This window comes from Temnothorax curvispinosus, unplaced genomic scaffold (assembly GCF_003070985.1).
Source record: "Temnothorax curvispinosus isolate PA1 unplaced genomic scaffold, ASM307098v1 QBEX01017096.1, whole genome shotgun sequence".
In the NCBI taxonomy this organism is placed as follows: domain Eukaryota; kingdom Metazoa; phylum Arthropoda; class Insecta; order Hymenoptera; family Formicidae; genus Temnothorax; species Temnothorax curvispinosus.
Genome location: NW_020226876.1, coordinates 69,382 through 87,912, shown reverse-complemented (window position 1 = coordinate 87,912; position 18,531 = coordinate 69,382). Strand labels below are relative to the sequence as shown.

Sequence of the window (18,531 nt, the reverse complement as noted above, 5' to 3'; positions counted from 1 at the left end):
AATAATCGAAGTCGATACCGGCTTTAAGCCATTGACATCATTATTATTATTATTACAAATTTTAATTAACTTAATTAATTATTTAATTAGTAATTAAATTAATAATTGAATAATTATTAAAATATCTTTAATGAAAATTTTATGCTATTTTGACATATCTGTAGACCATATAACAATGTGAGAGAGAGGGGGGGAGGAGGAAAGGGAGAGAGCAGTCCGAACGCAAAGCAAATTACAAAAACTAGTACACATTTTTTATCATTCGTCTGCTAAAAGGTTAGTTTCTGCTATTGCTTCTCATTATCACTATTTGCTTTAACAACTGTAATTCGTCTCTAATCATCGTCCGTTTCTGGATCGTGGCACTAATTATGATAGCGTTATTTATTGCACAGTACTGTATGCCGGCGAGTGCTACACATAACGTTGTCCGTTACGTAACGCCGTACGTACGCAGAGAAATAAAATTTCATTAACCGTGGTTAGAGCTAACCGACCTTAGTGAAACCGGCTCTAAATCACTTGTCAAGTGCAGGGTTCGGACATTTCCACTGTCGTCCTTTATATATGAACGGAACGTTCAAGACTTTCGTTGCGGCAGCAGAAAACCACGATAACCGCGGCGAGAGTTTCAACCATTTGAGATCCCCGATCGCGATTGACATAAACAATGCTCTAGCGTGTTTTAATTCGTCCGACGTGAGTTTCATTGGCTCGGCTAGTCCAACGTTTCGCTCGTTATCTCGCCGCGATTTCGACTTAGCTCTTGATCTTGCAGCGAGAGAACTACTCTTTGGTCCCTTCTTCGATGTCGCGTTTTCCTTTTTTTTTTTTTTTTTTTTATCATTATCATATATCCCACTCAAAACCCTACAACTTTTATATTCAACATTTTTCATACAACGTATACTTTAGAAGATATTAAGGTAGAAACTTTTATAAAAATAAATATCTCCTATATCAGCGCTCGGCGAGAAATGAATTTTTCGGCCGATTTTCAACTGGTTCTATATCTAACGCTATAGACGGAGTTAGCTGAAATTTCTTCCTAAATTCTGCCCTATATATACATGTATGCATATTTATGTATATCTCTATCTTTCATGCGTTTTGTCTACGCGTTTTGCCTACATTCTTTTTTCTACGCTTTTTTCTTACCTTTTCTATGCTTTTGTATGCTGTGCCGAACCTGTTTTCAGGTCATTTTTGTCTTGATTCCGAAATTGGAGGACTGTTCCAAAAGTATAAATTGCAGGTATACAAAATTATGCACACATAAGTAGAATCGTTTCAAAGAACCGATAAATTTTATATAATTTATATCTTTGTGTTCTTAAAGTAATTTTTCAAACACACACAGTGTTTACGAAGCAGAAACTAATTGTGACAATGAATTTAAAGAGATGAAAATATTAGTGCGAATAATTAAAATTTTTTGGCGACTTAATATATGTAAAAAGCAAAGTCTTAATTTCCAAGCAAATTTCACTCGTACAGAATTTTTAATCAGAGACTTGCTTACCAAAATATTTAACTTAGAAAATTAAATGTAGGAAATTAAAAAAGTTACGAAAAAGAACGGTGTCTAATTAAATTCTTGTTAGAGAGAACTCTACTCCAGATTCGGCCAAGAGAGAATTTTCAGGCAAGAGAGAAAGCGCGACAGCTTTTACGTCCCACGCGTTAAAGAATCTTCGATGCTTTACGTCGACAATAAATATCGCGTCTTCACGAAAGTCGTCTCTCCTTTGTCTAACGAAGAAAGTTGGGCTTCGCGCGAAGAAAGTATCGTAGTGAGACGGATGAGTCTGCTAGCGAAACGATCAAATTTCACATGCGCGAACTGTAACTGACCTTTAGCAGAGAAAGCTTAATCCTGCTCGAGTAGAAGCCGTATTTGGCTCATGTTTTGTTAGCGTAAATAAATTAGTTGGCGAAAATCAATCATTCATAACACAAACACCGTGACGAATCAAAACATCGTTTTCAATTTTTATTATTATTTGTTATATATAATAATTATTATTACTATTTACATGATTTATTATAAGCATTATGATTATTTGTTGTAATTACTTCCTGATTGTCCCTTTCTAACTTGAAATGTGTTTAATTATTGAAATACTCCTTTTTTGTTATTATTTAAAGGTAAATTTTAATATGTGGTCCTGTCTGGGAATTATGTGTTGCCGCTTAAAGAAAACCGACGTGTATGTATTTCAGATTTTTCTCGACCGCGGAAGTGAAATTTCTAGTCCGTTACCGAACGACAGACTCGTAATCTACGTTTAATAAATCGGATCATCGATCTAGATTTCGAACTTGCCGTTTCGCTCGGCCAACTTTCTTGTTTTCGCTCAAATGAGCCTTTAACTTTCCTCGTTTCGAGGAAAAGATTCTAAATCTCTCTGTAAAAATAAACTCGATAAAATACGTTTACTACAAAGAACATAGTATAATATCGTTTAGCAAAAAATTCGAGAGAGAAATTTCACTTTATTTTTCATTATACGTAATGTACTTTTCGATTTTCAAACATCATTAGGTACTTTTCCCCTGGAATTATCTCTTTCTCTCTTTCTCTCTCGCTCTCTTTTTCTCTCCCCATTCACTCCCCTTCTCCTCCCCCTCTCTCTCTTTATCAATATCTTATATATTAATAATTAAGAAAAAATGTTTTGATGAATAGATTAGATTGATCAAAATCAATAATAGTATGTAATAATCACAAAAATATTCAAGATGTTACGGAATGAAATTATTGTTTGATATCAAAATGATAAGAACATTTATACCTAAATCAAACAAATCTGCATCATGTCGTATCTTTCTTTTTGTTGAAGGGCAGAAAATTACATTTTATAAACGTTATCCATAAACATCGATAAATAGGAACTCGAAAAGAAGAAAATTGAAAAGAGATCGCGAGATAGTCCGTTATAAGACGTTTCCCGGTCACCAGGCATCATCGCAACCACGCGAAAGTGGTTCACCACACTATATTAAGTTAGGATAGGTCATGCTTTGATTCACGGCAGTTCTCCATACAGCATCACTTTCTCCTCTCCCCTTTCTGTCATTCTTTGTCTCTTTCGCTTATAATTCTCTCTCTCTCTCTCCCCCCCCTCACTTCCTTTCTTCCTCTCCCCCCTCTCTTTCGCTCTGGGCCTATGCAAGTCTTCCTACCTGATAGTGAAACCTAATCTAACCTAACCTAGCCGAAAATGAAGGACCAAAAAGGGAATGAAGCGATCCTGCATAAAGGCAATAAAAAGGACAAAACTTACCCACAAAAAGGAAATTGTAGAACTGTTCCGAAAATTTTTTCTGCGGGTCACTCTTTATACACTTAAAACAGGTTACCTGAATAACTCGCCTACTTTTGGTAATAGGAAAAAATGCATCAAATTTTGCTTACTTAACTTTAAGGGGAACATAATTTGATGTCAATAGCTTTTTGTAGGTGAAGGTGTGGAGGAGATGCGAAAGTCAACTTAATTTTTTTAAATAGAATTATATGATTTTTTTTACATAATATGATTCTCCTTGTTATTTTGCATATAAAGCTATTAAAGTAGAGTTATCAAAAAATTAATAGTTTACGAAATACTTTATACTTTATTCTGGCAAGGTGCCAGACTACGCGATAAGATAATATTTAGCAAAAATATTTTATTTTGTAAAAACCAGAGCGATCGGCAGGTAAAGTAGTAGCGCGTGTTCGAGATATTTGTATTATTTGTTACCTTTGTAGGTTTCTAGTCCAATTATATATATTTAGCAGCGGTTAACTCCGACAATCGCATGAAATCTATTAAATAAATATTAAGCATTTCATCGTCTTTTCAAGGATTTTTTATTTTAAATTTTAATCGAGTGCATTGCACGTCATGTTTATTTGTCACAAATATCTTTTTATTTTATGTTTTTTTTTCCGCATGACAAAATGGACCAGCGTTATAAAAGCGAAGAGAAAGCTAGGCGCATGCGATACCCGGTATGCCTTTGAGTAAAATTAAACGTTTAGTTTTATTATAACGTTCGTTATGTTCAAGTGTTCTCCGGTAACCAACTGTATATTTAAAATCGCTAACCTTTTTATCACTTAAATATTAACGGGACTTCAATTTGATGATCTTAATCACTAACTTAATTACGATTCTACATATTCCCTCTAATCTTCTCAATTTTCATTACTCTCCCGCTGAACTTTCCATTCGGATACTTTCGCTAAATGTAAGATCATCATCAAATATTTCATAAAAATGATCTGCGATGACATTACGTATAACGCAGTTATCGCATCCTGGGAAATATTGTTACTTTTTTTCAATAACAATAGTTTTGTAGTTTTATAAATATTATACGATATATGTTACAAGCAAAACTATTATGACTTCTGGACACAGGGAGTCGATTATGTATCTTGAAGAAAAAAGGTGGAAATTACAAAAGTAATCAGGTTTATTAGATTTTGATCAATACAATCGCAGATACTGCTAGTGAATTTCCTTATTTGTGTAATTTTCACATCTTTGATCAATTTCTAGGACGTGGAAACGCTTACCACGCATCAAGGGGTGACTCAGTAGTCAATCAATGTTTTTTATGCAACACGTGCATGGAAAGTGCCCCATTACGCACGCTACGCGTGCGTGATAGACCACTTTCCAGGCACTTGCAACATAAAATAGGGAGTGTAAGCCGTGTGTAAAGATGAAAATTCCCGGGTGCGGTTACCGCACTCGCCTTCGGCTCGTGCGTAAACTCCACACCCGGGAATTTTCATCTTACCTCACTTGTTACACAAATAACTATTATATCACACGTGCATCAAAAGTGGCCCATTCCGTGCGCGCCATCTGTGTGCGAAGTAGCCAATTCCATGCATGAGAAATTTCTCACTATATTCCCGCATTCAGTGCGGGAATATAGTGAGAAATTTTATTCCTGCACGACTCATTGCCAACACTCTCCTTATTTTCCCCACTCATTCTGTGTCTTTCCCACTAGAGTCCTCTTATTTCTGACTAGTGTCCCTGATTTCTGACATGTTCTTAACGACATCTCGCGGCGCACTACGCGAAACACTACGCGTGTTTCCGTGCGCTGCGAGATGTCTACGCGAATTACCACAGCGATACTCAGACATAACCTCAGAAACGCCAGAAACCGAGACCGACTCAATGTAAAATTTCTCGTGTACCCGAAATCGTCGAGGAGTCGCGTAGCGGATGTGTATGTGTGTGCACGTGTGTCGCGCGGATTTGCACGCCAGGACGATCGATAAACCGTCCGTCGTCGGGATCGCGTCTTCCGGGAACGAAACGCGAATCGTCGGGAAGTCCGGCACGTGCCGGCACCGTTCCCTCGAGCTACGAGCCGGCGAAAACCTAATCTGCAAAGGCAACTGTGAAACGGAGACGCTTCGAGCCTACGAGCATTTTGATTCAATTCTTATTGGTCAAGACATTGGACTACTGTGCATACGTAATGTTGTTTCACCTTTCTTATTACATCTTATTACATTCTTTCTTATTACATCTTATTACATTCGTATTACATGTTTGCTCCTGTAATAAACGTTGCTTTTATCATAGGCGGGGGGAGGGGCTCCGCCCCTCCCCCCCTCCCCGCCTGTGCCCAACTTTTCGACTCGGGGGGCTTCGCCCCCCCGAACCCCCCTCCCAACTCGGGGGGCTTCGCCCCCTCTCGTTGGGCGAAATAGCTCCCCGCAAGTCCTTCTTTAAGGGCTCGGGGGGGCTTCGCCCCCCCACGCCCCTGCAAGTCCTTTTTTAAACTTTAGACGCACTTGTGATATAAAATAGTGTGTGTAACACGTGCGGGTTGAGAATTAGACACGCGTGCGGAGTGGACGCACTCGCCTTCGGCTCGTGCGTCACTCCGCTCTTGTGTCCAATTCTCAACTTCCCGCACTTGTTACACAAATAACTATTTTTGTAAGTAAGCAGTGATTTCGTGGGATGTCGCTTCAACTTCTGCTACACCGATATGTTATGCATGTGATATAGTGGTGTCGTCCCAATGTTTTTGTGGTGGGTAATGTCGCTGATCCATAGACGCAGAAACGCCGTGCGGCAAGGTGCGTTGACCAGAAGGCTGCCGCAAATCGCCTGCGTTAACCTCCGGCAACATCAAAATTCGTTGATTGGTCAACGCACTCTGCCGCATGGCGTTGCCGTGTCTATGGAGTCTTATGGCGTTTTCGATTTGCTACTCGACCCGACATACATAGATATGTATGTATTCCACGTCAATGATGCTAGAGTCCTGTATACATGATGCGACCCGAGTCGGTTTGAGTCGCAAATCGAAAACTTAGCATAACACTTTTATAAGCTTGTCCGTTTTAGCTGAACTTTTTGCACGGTTCATCTTTCCTCTTTTTCTTTTCACGTTAGAGAAAAAAGGAGAAAAGATGAACCGTGCGCAAGAAGTTCAGCTAATACGAACAGGCCCACGTCCCACGAAATCACTGCGGCAGCACTGGCGCGGGCAAACGTGTGCAAACGATTGCACACGTTTGCACACGTTTGCACACGTTTGCACACGTTTGCACACGTTTGCCCGCCACCATTAGTGCTGACAATGTGGAGATATGTGCTTTTCACGTAAGTCTCATGTGCATCTCTATACATCCATTAGTCCGGCAGCCGGCAGTAATGCCTGGACATTTTGATGTGTGTATGACATACATGTATATGTATATGTATATGTATTATGTCCAGGTAGACTGTACTCAGTTTTTAACCTTGTAATTGCCTGCCGTGAAAATTAAACGCTACCTCTGCATGAAACCTATACCTAATTGTAAGATTTGATGAGCAGTTTCCAAAACACCCGGGTTTTGGGCGTATCCAGATAGTAGATTCTGAAAAAATTTATTTTTATTTATTGCACAAGAATGAGAAAAAAATCGTACAGCGTCAGGAATCAAATCTGTGTGGATCTCTCGCGCGCGAATCTCGCACGTTGCCACTAAATCACAGCCACGTGAACGAGCCACATGTAAATCTACAGGGTGTCTAATTTTAAAGTTTGCAGTGTTATATCTCGCGAACCGATGATTTTATTGAAAATTGTTTCAGACAAAAGTTGCATGGTTTGGAGGGGGATACATGATTCAGATGTGATTCATGTCGTAGATGTCATCGTTTTTAAGAAATTTTAAAGGCGACTAATTTCTTAAATGGAACTTGATTTTTTCCTTGAGATAAAAGTTGTACATCTCGTCGAGACGTTTTTAAAACACTATAATGAAGCTCTCTTTTGTTAATAATTTCCTGAGATATTTTAAATTTTGTCATAATATTTTTAACGTAAAATATGCACTGAAAAAAAATCTGGTTGAATTAATTGGACGTCTGGTAGAAAATGAACGAACCAGATTCTTCCAATTAATGCAACCAGAAATTTCAATTAATGCAACCAGAATTCCTATTAATTCAATTAGATTCTGGTAGATTTAACCAGTATTTTCTGGTGGAACAAACCAAATTTTTGTTCAGTGTGAAATATCTCGTAAAGTATTCATGTTTCGATGATTTTATTTTTATACTTTTATACGTAGAATAATGAAAGGAATTGATTGTTGAAAAAAAATATATTATTTTGAAAAATTTGATTGCATTTTGTAGATGCATGCAATTTTGCAAAATTGCAAATATAAACATTAATATTATTATATCGTTTCCTTTCATCTACGTATATATAAAAGTAAAGTATGAAAGTAAAGTCATCGAAACATGAATACTTTACTTACTGAGATATTTCATATTTTATATTAAAAATATTATGACAAAATTTAAAATATCTCCGGAAATTCTTAACAAAAGAGAGCTTCATTCTAGTGTTTTGAAAACGTCCCGATGAGATCTACAACTTTTATCTCAAGGATAAAATCAAGTTTCATTTAAGAAATTAGTCGCCTTTAAAATACCTTGAAAACGATGACATCTACGACATGACTCACGTCTGAATTATGTGTCCCCCTCCAAACCATGCAACTTTTGTGGGAAACATTTTTTAATAAAATCATCGGTTCGCGAGAATATAGCACGGTAAACTTTAAAATTGGACACTCTGTATATATTAATCTCTTGCTTGTGCAAGAATAAAATTTTCTTAAATAAAAATAAAATCTACTGTCTGGATACGCCTAAAACCGTGTTTTGGAAACTGCTCATTGAATTCTACAATTTGGTACAAGTTTCACGCAAAAACGGCGTTCCCAATTTTGAACCTCCTCTTGTTAGAAGAAGGCTCGAAACTAAACATATTTTTATAAGGGTCTCTTGTGCAAACAAGCTTTTATACAAATTAATATAATTTAAAATATTTAATCATGACTTTTAAAAATTATATTTAAAAATGCTATGTTTAGTCGGCACGAAAGAGCTCAGCCATTAAGCTAGCTTCATCGACCGATCTACATGAACGATAGCAAATATATTAGCTACCAATTTGGCCGGTATATAACATAGTCAACATACGCCAATATACATATGTTAAACTAATGTTGGACATTATGAATATGTTAGTATCTGTATGATATGCTTAATACTAGCCATACACAGAGAGAAATATTTCTTTACATTCGTTATTTCCATTTGTTTGGATTATATTTATTTCATAGAAACAAATTTACTTTAAGTAAAACATTATTTTGTTGAATAGAAATTTTGTAGTTTTATTACATTAAACCATATTGTTTAATAGAACAAACACGATTGTTTGAAAGAATATGTTTCGATGAAAAAACATTTTCTTTGGTTACAATAAATGTAATTAGCGTTTTCATCGCTAGGCGGCTGCTAAACTCGTGAGTCAAATTCGACCAGAGACCGTATATAAGGCTCCACAGTAAAAGCATCTATTTCTCGCAGTTGTACACATCAGTGTACAACTTGGAATCTAATATCACACCGATCACTCGAGTGATGGAGATATGACAATTATTTATTATTTATTTATTTATATACGTAGCAGTCAACCGACTACTACATATATCATGTATAAATACATAAATAATAAATAAATGTTTAAGACATTTTTTATAAAACATTGATATTTAAATAAAACAATAGTATTATTAAAGCAAAGAAAATATGTTTTTCGTTTCAAACAATTTTTTTATTTAAGACAAAGATATGTATTCTTTGAAAAATCAAACAATTGCATTTTTTAGTTTAAACACTGATTCGGTTGGACTATTCCAATGCATAAATTTCTTTAGATTTAAGAAAATTTATTAAATCTAAAGAAACATTTCTCTCTGTGTATGAATACAGATCAATAATTAACGAATGTGGACCAATATTACAAAGAATCGGAAATGAGAAGGAACAACGTTAACCAGCTAAATCCAACGATGTCGCACGAGGATCAACATAGGCCTATTCTACAACACGTCGGATGTCGGAATCAATGAGAGAATTTCTTTTTCGAAAACGAGTTCTTTTCATTGGATCATCGGCTACGTTCCGACAGCAACATACGACATATTGTAGAACAGGCCATAATAATGCTTCGTGTCGTGTCGTCGTCGTCGTTGCATAGATATTTCTGCTGCGATCAGTGGAGTGGCGGTGAGGCGGAGAAGGTGCGCTTGGTACAGAGGAAGGGTGAAGCAGTCGAGGGTGAGCCACGGACGACGAGACAAGCCGCGGAGAAAGGCGAGCTGGAGCGTCGATAGGGGAGCTGGGGGAATGAGCGAGGAAGAGAGAGACAGGCCGAGAGGGTGAGCAGGGTGAATCACGGAGGGGTGCCGCGAGTCGAAAGCACAGAGGAGTGGGTGCCGGTGCCGAGGGGTGTCTCTTTTGAGCCGCCTGAACTTTGCCAAGTTCGAAACCGTCCGAGGCCGATGGCGACTCCATCCCCCTCGCATCGCTCTCTCCCTCATCGCGGCATGACTCACCCCCTCACCCCCTCTTGCCATATCTCTCTCTCTTTCTCTTTATCTCCGTCCTTCCTTTCTCGTTTGCTCGTCTCCTCTTCCTTCCCACCCGTCGACCCCGCCGATGTACTCGGCGTACCCTCGCGTCCGCCGCCGTCGCGGTATTATGGAAATTTTGAACCAATTCGAAAATCAATAGCCACCGCCGCGGGGAAGAGCGTCGAGACGGCCTGCGCCGCGCCTTCCAAGCTTGGCTTTTTTAGCGTCTGAGAAAATGTGATGTCTTCCATCTTCTGTCTGTTTCTATTTAGCCGGCGAGGGCGGAGGCATCAATGCTCGCTTGGTCTCGCCCATCAGGTCACGATTTTCTATCTAGTCGGATAAAATGACGATACCTAAGAAACTCTTTTGTTTTGCACTTCAAGTGTCGGCAATATAAATTATCGTTTGCGAATAACATAACTTATGGTCGACGACTTGAATTATTATCGTTCTCATATATATATATTTTTTAATAGAATAGGATTTGTTTGAGACCACATGAGGTCTTATGATATATGAATAATGATACATATTTTTCTATTTAATTACGATTTAAAGTTTGAACTAACGTTCGAAGATTCACTTGATGGCCACTTTCGGATCGATTTTGTTCTTTTGCAAATTTTACTTGGCAAACAAAGCGGCGAGATTATTATGCTATGCCCGTGATCTTTCGACGAGTCGCGGTCGAGTAATTTTCGAAAAAAAATCATAGTTTTTGTTAGCGATTAAAATCGCGATGGCAGCTTTTTCAACGCGGCGACATCGAAATTCCGTTGTCTCGGAGCTCGGGAATCGCTATGGTTCTCATGAGTTTCAGTCGCGCGAAGGATAAAAGGTAGAGAGAATCAGGAGAAAGAGACAGAGCGGGGAAAAGGGGGCGCCCCTGGAGATAGATGGCGGGGAGCTTTTTTCGTTTTACAAACTGGTTCAATTTTTTTCTCAAAAGCGGGTGAACACCACGGGAACCGGTTGTATCTACGCCGAAACGACGGAACGAGAGGAAGAAAGAGAGAAAGAACGGAGGAAGAGACAGGATGGGAGGGGAGATGGTAGACTTCTCATCTTTTCATCGTGAGTTTCATGCCTGTACCGAGCATTCCTGTTTCGAATCCGATTAACCCTCTCGCAATAACGAATACTTTCTTTTAGAAGAACGACAATTTTATCCGTTAAAAATAGATTGTTAAAAGTTTTAATTTTATTACGTTTTTAATTACGTCGTATTTGACGTTATAACACGAGAGTTATGAACAGCCATAAAGCTGTCATATTTTTTTTAATTCAGTTTTTAATGCATTTTTTTATTCAGTTGGGCATAATTAAAATTTTTTTGTGATATTCAAACATTTGAAATTGAAATAATGTAATTAAATTTTTTATTATGAAATATAAAATATAATTTATAAACGCATAATTTTTTACGTGCTAAATGTGACTCGATAAAAATATTAATAGAGAATGCCGAATGTGAAATTTTGCAAAGCGACTTTTATGGCGATTGCATAACCATGGTAATCGATGTATTATTCTCAATTTAGGACGTTAAATCGTTAAGTATTGTTTCTGCAGCAAAGTATTGCATTTCGAGGCCACGAATTTCCACATCGACGAAAGTCTCATTAGCCGTGCGGAAAAGCTGAAACATTCGCGTTCGAAGAGTATTTGCGAAGCGACGTGTGCCGCCGTTTATAACGTAAACGTTGTAGGTAACTTTATGGAAATCTCTCGAGGGAATTTTGCGCCTTAAATTACGATAAATTATTGTCGCGATATTGTAATGCGTGGTTGCCTGTCTCTCGCTCGTAATAGTATTCTGCAATTCGGCCCGATTCGGTCGCCGGTTACGTCGGTCGTTTTCGTCGGGTTTAATAATAATGAAAATGTCGTGCTTTAGTAATGAGGAAGGTATTTGTTGGAAATAGTCGCGACCGCGAGATCGCGATGCACTTATTCGCATGCCGATTTTTTTTTTTTTTTCTGTAACAATGATAGCACGTGATCAAAGAGTTTATAAAAAAAAAAGAAATAATAGCGCTTTGGGGAAACTAGATTTAAAAATTTGAAACTTTGCGTTTGTAGATAATATCCATGAGAATAGTTCTCAAAATAGCTTGAAAAGTGGTTCTTTGAAAGGATTACGCTTTTGGAATACGCTAAAAAAATGGAACGCGAAACATAGTATTTTGTATTGTATTTCATATTTTCATTGTCTGTCTTTTGAGCGAATGCATTCTATTTTCGTATGCTCGGCGATATCGCGATTGTTATGATAACAACGACGGAACTCTAAGGCGATTTGAAAAAGGCTTTTGTGCATGACACACTTTTCCCTTTCGTGAAACCTACTTAGGGGAAGCCAGCGCGAAGTGGGTTTCCATTAGCAGCTGCGTATTATTATTTAGCAGGTACTCCGAAGAATCCAGAAAAGTATATCTTTCCAGTGACGTGCATCACGCACCCTTGGCCCGGAGCGAGATCAGGTCGATCTAGATTTCGTCGACTTTGTGAGTGCGAATATTTCTACGTCGTTCCATCGATCAAGGAATCCGTCACTAAAATTAAGATCGACATTTTAAAGTGGGACATACAGCAGGTTAAATTTAATTGTCACAAATCGCAACGTGTCGTTACCGAGGGCAGAAAACGAATTCTAAATGATGAAAATGTATTCGTCACGTATAAGATTAGCGCGCTCGATGCGCTGTAATTATCATGCCCGTTATCGGTGTAAGCACCATTGACATTGGCGGCGGTAAGCGTTATCGGGGATCGCTAAATGCGGACATGTTACGGTCGTGTTATTCCAAAATCGCTGTAATATTCTCGAGACTAAAATTACTCGAGCTTATACGAATTTAGGAATCTAGGACGAGCGAAGGAGATTGGCGGGTCTCGGGTCTCGGGTCTCGGGTCTCGGCCTTCGCTCTTTGCCGCGGCTTCTCCCGGATTCGAGAGGATCGATTATTAATCGTTCCGCAGAAAGATTCCGTCACAACACTGAAAAATTAATGCCGACGAACGCGCGATTTTCGCGAATCTCTCGCGCCCGTTACCGCGCGCGATCGATCATTATACTTTGCCTCGAAACCGGCAAGGTCGAATCGGGAAAAACAATTTGGTAGATGCTTTATGTTTCATGAGGGTTCCGCTTGATCATCGGCCAGAGAAAGTAGTTTCCTTGCGAGATTTAACCATCTGGAATTGGAATCGATTCGATTTGTCGAGACGCAGCGACTCTGTCATTAAAAATTAATTCAACATTTTTATCCACTCAGAAAAAAGTTAGAATAGGTAATTGTTTAGGGAAAGCAGCGTTTCGTGTGAGAAAATATCTTGGAATTAGAACATGCAGTTGAACGGAGAAACGTTTGTAGTTTTGTACCTACACCATTCTTTCCAGCTGAACGTTTCCCATTTATAAATATGCGACATTTAACGATAATTGCATTTAGAAACTATCTTGTGACCCATTTTTTAAATATTTCGTTTAACATTTAAATGAACTCTGGTAAGTTCAGGATTAAGAACACTTTTAATAATTGATTTATTCCTATTTAATTCGCCTCTTGCGAGGAATTGGGTTAGAGTGCGGAGTCATGCAATTTTTGGATAATCGACTTTAAAGCTTAAAACGTTTCTCTGCAAAATTTAGTACTTACATTCTTGAAAGCTTGTTTGACCTGCGAAAATACAGATTGTAGCGCAGATTGGTAAATAAATCTGTTTTTTAATTATTTAATTTACTTCGTATATTTTTTCCCACTTTTTATCTTTTCACTTTTTTAATACTACTTTTCTTCTTGAACGTGTCAATTTGGATAATTTAAATGTTTCAAAAATACAGAATGTTTTCAGCAAATTATTGTAATTTCAGATTTATTATTTATTGTTTAACATGTTTCGTAGCGTCTTTAAAGACTTATCAATATCATTATTCGTTAATAACGAACGTTTAATGTCATTGAAAAATGCGCCTCGTAAAATGGAACTCTCGGTAACTAAGAGACGGACGGAAAAATAGATTTCAATAATCCAGACAGTCGCATCATTATTAATGGCGCTTCAAGATTAATGTGACTTTGATAAGACAATTGTAACGTATCGATTCTTACCGATTGTATTCCTCGAATACAGTTCAAAGCTTGTTTTATCGATTCGCGCGTTCTTTTATTCGTTTACAAATGTAACGGCGATTGGCTGCATTTCAAAGTTAAGCATATTTTATCTAATAAATTAGAATTCTAGTTTTAAAGCAGAAACTATTCGTGATTGAGTGAATAAATTGTATTGTTTCTTTGCATGTTTCGCGAAATTTAATGTAAAAACTTCAGTTCTAAATCTCTTACGCTTCCAAGATTTATGTAAGATTGATGGCAGGAACGTTATTTTCACCTAAAAAAGACTGTGGCAATGAAGAGAATTCCTATTAAAATTTCACTTTGTACTAATGACAGATTTAAAACTCCAAGAATTTCTTCATCATTCGTAATGGAAATTAAAGTTCTTCAATTATGGGAGCATTTCCTATTCTGTGTCCGCGCAATTTACAGCTGCTTGCTAATAATGACAAACTTTTTGCTAAGTAAATAATCACAAATACGCAATATAATTCTGGTGGTCTGAATCGCAACGGCGAGTCTATATTATTGCTTTATTCTGAAATATCCCTGAACGATTCGATCCTTAAAACAAACATGAGAGAGCTAAAACAAGCTTTCGTGCCCTCTCTCGCGCACTTTATCGCGCTCCAGCGTCTCTCGATCAACCCGTACGTCATCGTAAACAGAAACGTATCGTACAGCTCGCGAGACTCGGTGGCGATGACCCAGAACGGAACAAATCCCGCTACGAGGCGACGACGTTCTGGATTGTTCCCGCACGCGAGAGAGAGTTTCTCCTTATCCGGAATTCTCACTTTGAAGCGCCGAGCAGTTTGCGACGCGACGCATTGTCCGCTATCGGGTTGCCAGTTTCGCGAACAGTCCGCCGGGCTCGCGCGCGAATCCATCCAGCGAGTAATCAGCACTCGGGATCTGTGTCGCGTTGATGGGATGGGAGTTCGCGCGTAATGTCTACGTGCATCGCGTTAACAGGATGCGGCCACGGTCTGTCTCGACTCGCAAGTGTTGTTCGCGAATCTCCGATGTGGCACACACAGCGCTACGTTCCACGACAATTTACACTCTTCCTTTTTTCCCCTGGAACAAATTTTCTTCACCGTGCATTCCATTCTGAACACGACGTTAAAACTTTGAGAACAGCAACGCCCGGTTTCTTATCAGCGCTTCGCGCGTGCTGCCCACGAATTTACGTTCAGTGAACTCGGCTTTTCCTTCTTTACACAATATCGTGCTCGTGGCTTCGGATACCCGGCGATCGGAGGAAGGGCCGTCCCTGAAATATGTACGAGGCCCCCGAGCGCTTAGACATCATTGCGTCGTGTCTCGTCATTCTCGTTGTTCGCGGGAAAATTTTCGATGATGCGGCAATACGAGCTCCGTTTTTTTGAGAAAAATCGAGTGCGTTTGACACGAGAGCAGAGTTCCAACGACGAGAGGAGGAGAGATTATCAATTCCCCAAGCGCGTGTTTAGACGCGCTTCGACGTCGATTGGGCGAATGAACGATAAGGCGTAAGTGTTGTCACCGGGTCACCCCCCGCGCGCGAGACTCGCGGTCTTTTCGAGAAAAAATATTTTCAGGATTTATCGGGGGCGGCGCGATGCAATTTCTCGCTGGTGCCGGCTGCCGCGATTAATCGTAAGCGTCCTACGTTAATCGCGAAGTCCGCTCTCGGTGTCGCAGTCGAGCACCGAGCGTGAAGCCGCGCTGACCGGCTGGCTTTTTTACTGGTCTCTTTTTCCTTTTTCCTTATTTTTTTTACGTAACCGGCGATTTATGACGCGCGTTGTACATTGTAGCTTTGATCCCGCCTCGCATGTGCTTTTATTTACGTTTTACTGGCGCGCTACATCGCGCTACACGATAATAATGCCGCGCGCGGTAACGAATTAATGTTACTAATTACGATAACACTAATAACTACTTAGATCGCCGGCTTTATCTACGGGATCATCGTATATGAATTTATCAGTTACTATGATCTCAGATGCGATTTCAGATTTCACACAGGTGTAATCTAATGAGTTATCATGTCGATATAAAGGACGTAATAAATTATTCCAGTCTACCTTTGATCATTCATTAAAAAGTAATCGTTATAAAATTTTTAGTTTTTTTGAATTAACCATGATTTGTAATTTTTACATCAGAGAATTTATGAGGTGTTCTTCCTCTTACTCGCCAAAGAGACAATCTAATACAATTTTCTCGGTGGCGACGGACATCGAGTACGTTCCTGGCGGTGTGTAGTGCCATATTTGGCGAGGGGGCGAGGTGGGAGGGGAGGGGGGGTGGTTGGCGAAGGCCGATCTAGAGAGGGGAATCCATCGGCCTAAGAAGGGGCTGCTAAGGGGAGGAAAAAACTGAAAGGAGGAGGGATATGTTCCGAGAGCGCGAGCGGTGGAAAAGGAGGCAGCGGGCGGCGACGGGGGCAACGAGAGGGGGTGGCGGATAACGGCGAGGAGGAAATGGTCAGAGGAGACACACGTTGGTTCCGCGGTGTTTGTAACATTGTAGGTCGCTGCATTTTGCTAAGTAAACCTCCTTAATTTCCATGGCCGGCCCTTAATAAGATCATGCATCGTAATAAAGACGCATTTCGTATCCCAAAAGGGCTCGTGACCGTGTGAGCCAAAGCCCTCTCCCGAAACTCAAAGGTGCGAATCGTGTAATTTTAAAAGCGCGCTTATCTTTTTCATTTTTTTTTGTTGTTAGAGACGACAGGTTTCTTAGCTACGCTGGTGAGTTATCAGGGTAAAAAGCAAGAAATATCGAATTGAACTAGTGATATACTCTATATGCCACTATTTACGACCATTTAACTGTGATTTTACAAATAACTAAGAGAAACATTTACTCTGTCGATACATAGATATTTTTACATAGATGTTAGACCATATTTTCCCTCAATAGATACAACAATAAATAAAGACAACGTACATGCTCTTGCATATGTAATAGCTCTTGAATTTTTCAAATTTTTTTTATGTATTTTTGATCCGTAATTTTCCGAAGTCTATCTTTATTAAATATTTTTTTCGGTAATAAAATAATCAGTACCCGATTTTGCTCCCAATTTATTAGATCGTTTTCATCAACTGAACTCAATCTCCCTCTCTCTTTCTTTCTCTCTCTCTCTCTCTCTCTCATGTTCACATAGACGATACTTTTGCGGTCACGCGAATTCGAGAGTTGTCGAGACGAGTGATCTAATCTCGCGATCTCGTCGTGTCTCTTTTTGCAAAAACATTGAGCTTTCGGCGGAAAACAAGATTTCACTCGTGCCGCTGCCAGAGTACACATTTACCGCCTCTCTCGGAAGTGGTGGTGCGAAATTCCTCGAATGGGACGCGCCAAAAGTTAAACTACTGCGGTTGAACTGAAGCCGTGCGGACTTCCGACACCGTCGGAACATCATATCGTTGTCCGTGTCAGCAATGATATTACAGTGTTGTCCGCGGAAACGCGCGGTGAAATCGCGTTGTCGAGACAACATATGACTAACAATGAGATAAAGAGACGCGTCGGCGTGTCAATTAATTAATAAACGAAACACTTATGACGTGCGGGTCGTCATATTTTGCGTGAAGAAAAAAGGAGAGATGCAACAAAGTCTCTCTGCTGATAATAATCGATGGCATATCGATGGTTTGGTACAAAAGTGCAAATTTCGAGTTATTAGAGCTAATGGATGCGTCTCGCGTCGAGTCGTTGCTGCAGCGACAGAATTGTGTGTATAGATGTTTACCGGTATGTTGAACATAATCCTTGTAACGGTATTGCGCTAATCTTCAATCAGAGGTATAACCTTTTACGTGCCTTTATTAATAAAACAACTACGGTGAAGAACTCGCGCAGAAATTGAAACGTTGATTGAATGATGGTATATTCGGAAGAAAATCCGCCATAACACAAGGCAAAAGAAAATTACTAATTAATCCTTCCCATTTCCCCCAAACAATTCGTATAAAACTGAATATGTATAAGACACCTCTTTTAAAAATATCGGCGTTTGTTGTTTTGTACTTTGAGTATATTGTTAAATCTCTCATCTCTCCTTTTGAATATTAGCTATTACAAGATAAATAAATATTAAATTTTTAATAGAATATGTCAAATATAAATTCTTTATAAGCAGAAAGAAATCGGTATTTGCGCTTTAAAATTTAGGCAGCATATAATGTATTAAGACCCGTACAGAAGGATTATAGTCTCCTTAGGAATCTTTTTGCGCTAAGCCATCTATATAGTTCCGTGAAGTTGGAACCCGACTTTAACAAAATGAATTTTTAAAAAAAGGAAATTGTAGCATTTTCTTTGTAGTTGTTTGTAGTAACAATAATTTCGTTTGTAGTTTTACCGATTTTGCAAAAACAAAGATTTTTAAAAATCACTCTTGCCTAAAATTGAGATATTTGAAATTCGCTCGCGCCATGTGTTTTAGAATCG

General features: G+C 39.0%; 1 protein-coding gene across 2 annotated transcripts in view; it reads left to right on the top strand.

The window, feature by feature from the left end:
• The first annotated feature begins 4,935 nt into the window (after positions 1 to 4,935).
• LOC112467239 overlaps positions 4,936 to 18,531 on the top strand; it is a 54,900-nt gene continuing 41,304 nt past the window's right edge. The window contains exon 1 of one of the 2 annotated variants that reach the window (XM_025035768.1): positions 4,936 to 5,490. The gene's annotated coding sequence lies outside the window, so the exon portion shown is untranslated. Of the gene's footprint in view, positions 5,491 to 10,978; positions 11,033 to 18,531 lie in introns of those variants that run through there. The other variant, XM_025035769.1, reaches the window with a different exon arrangement.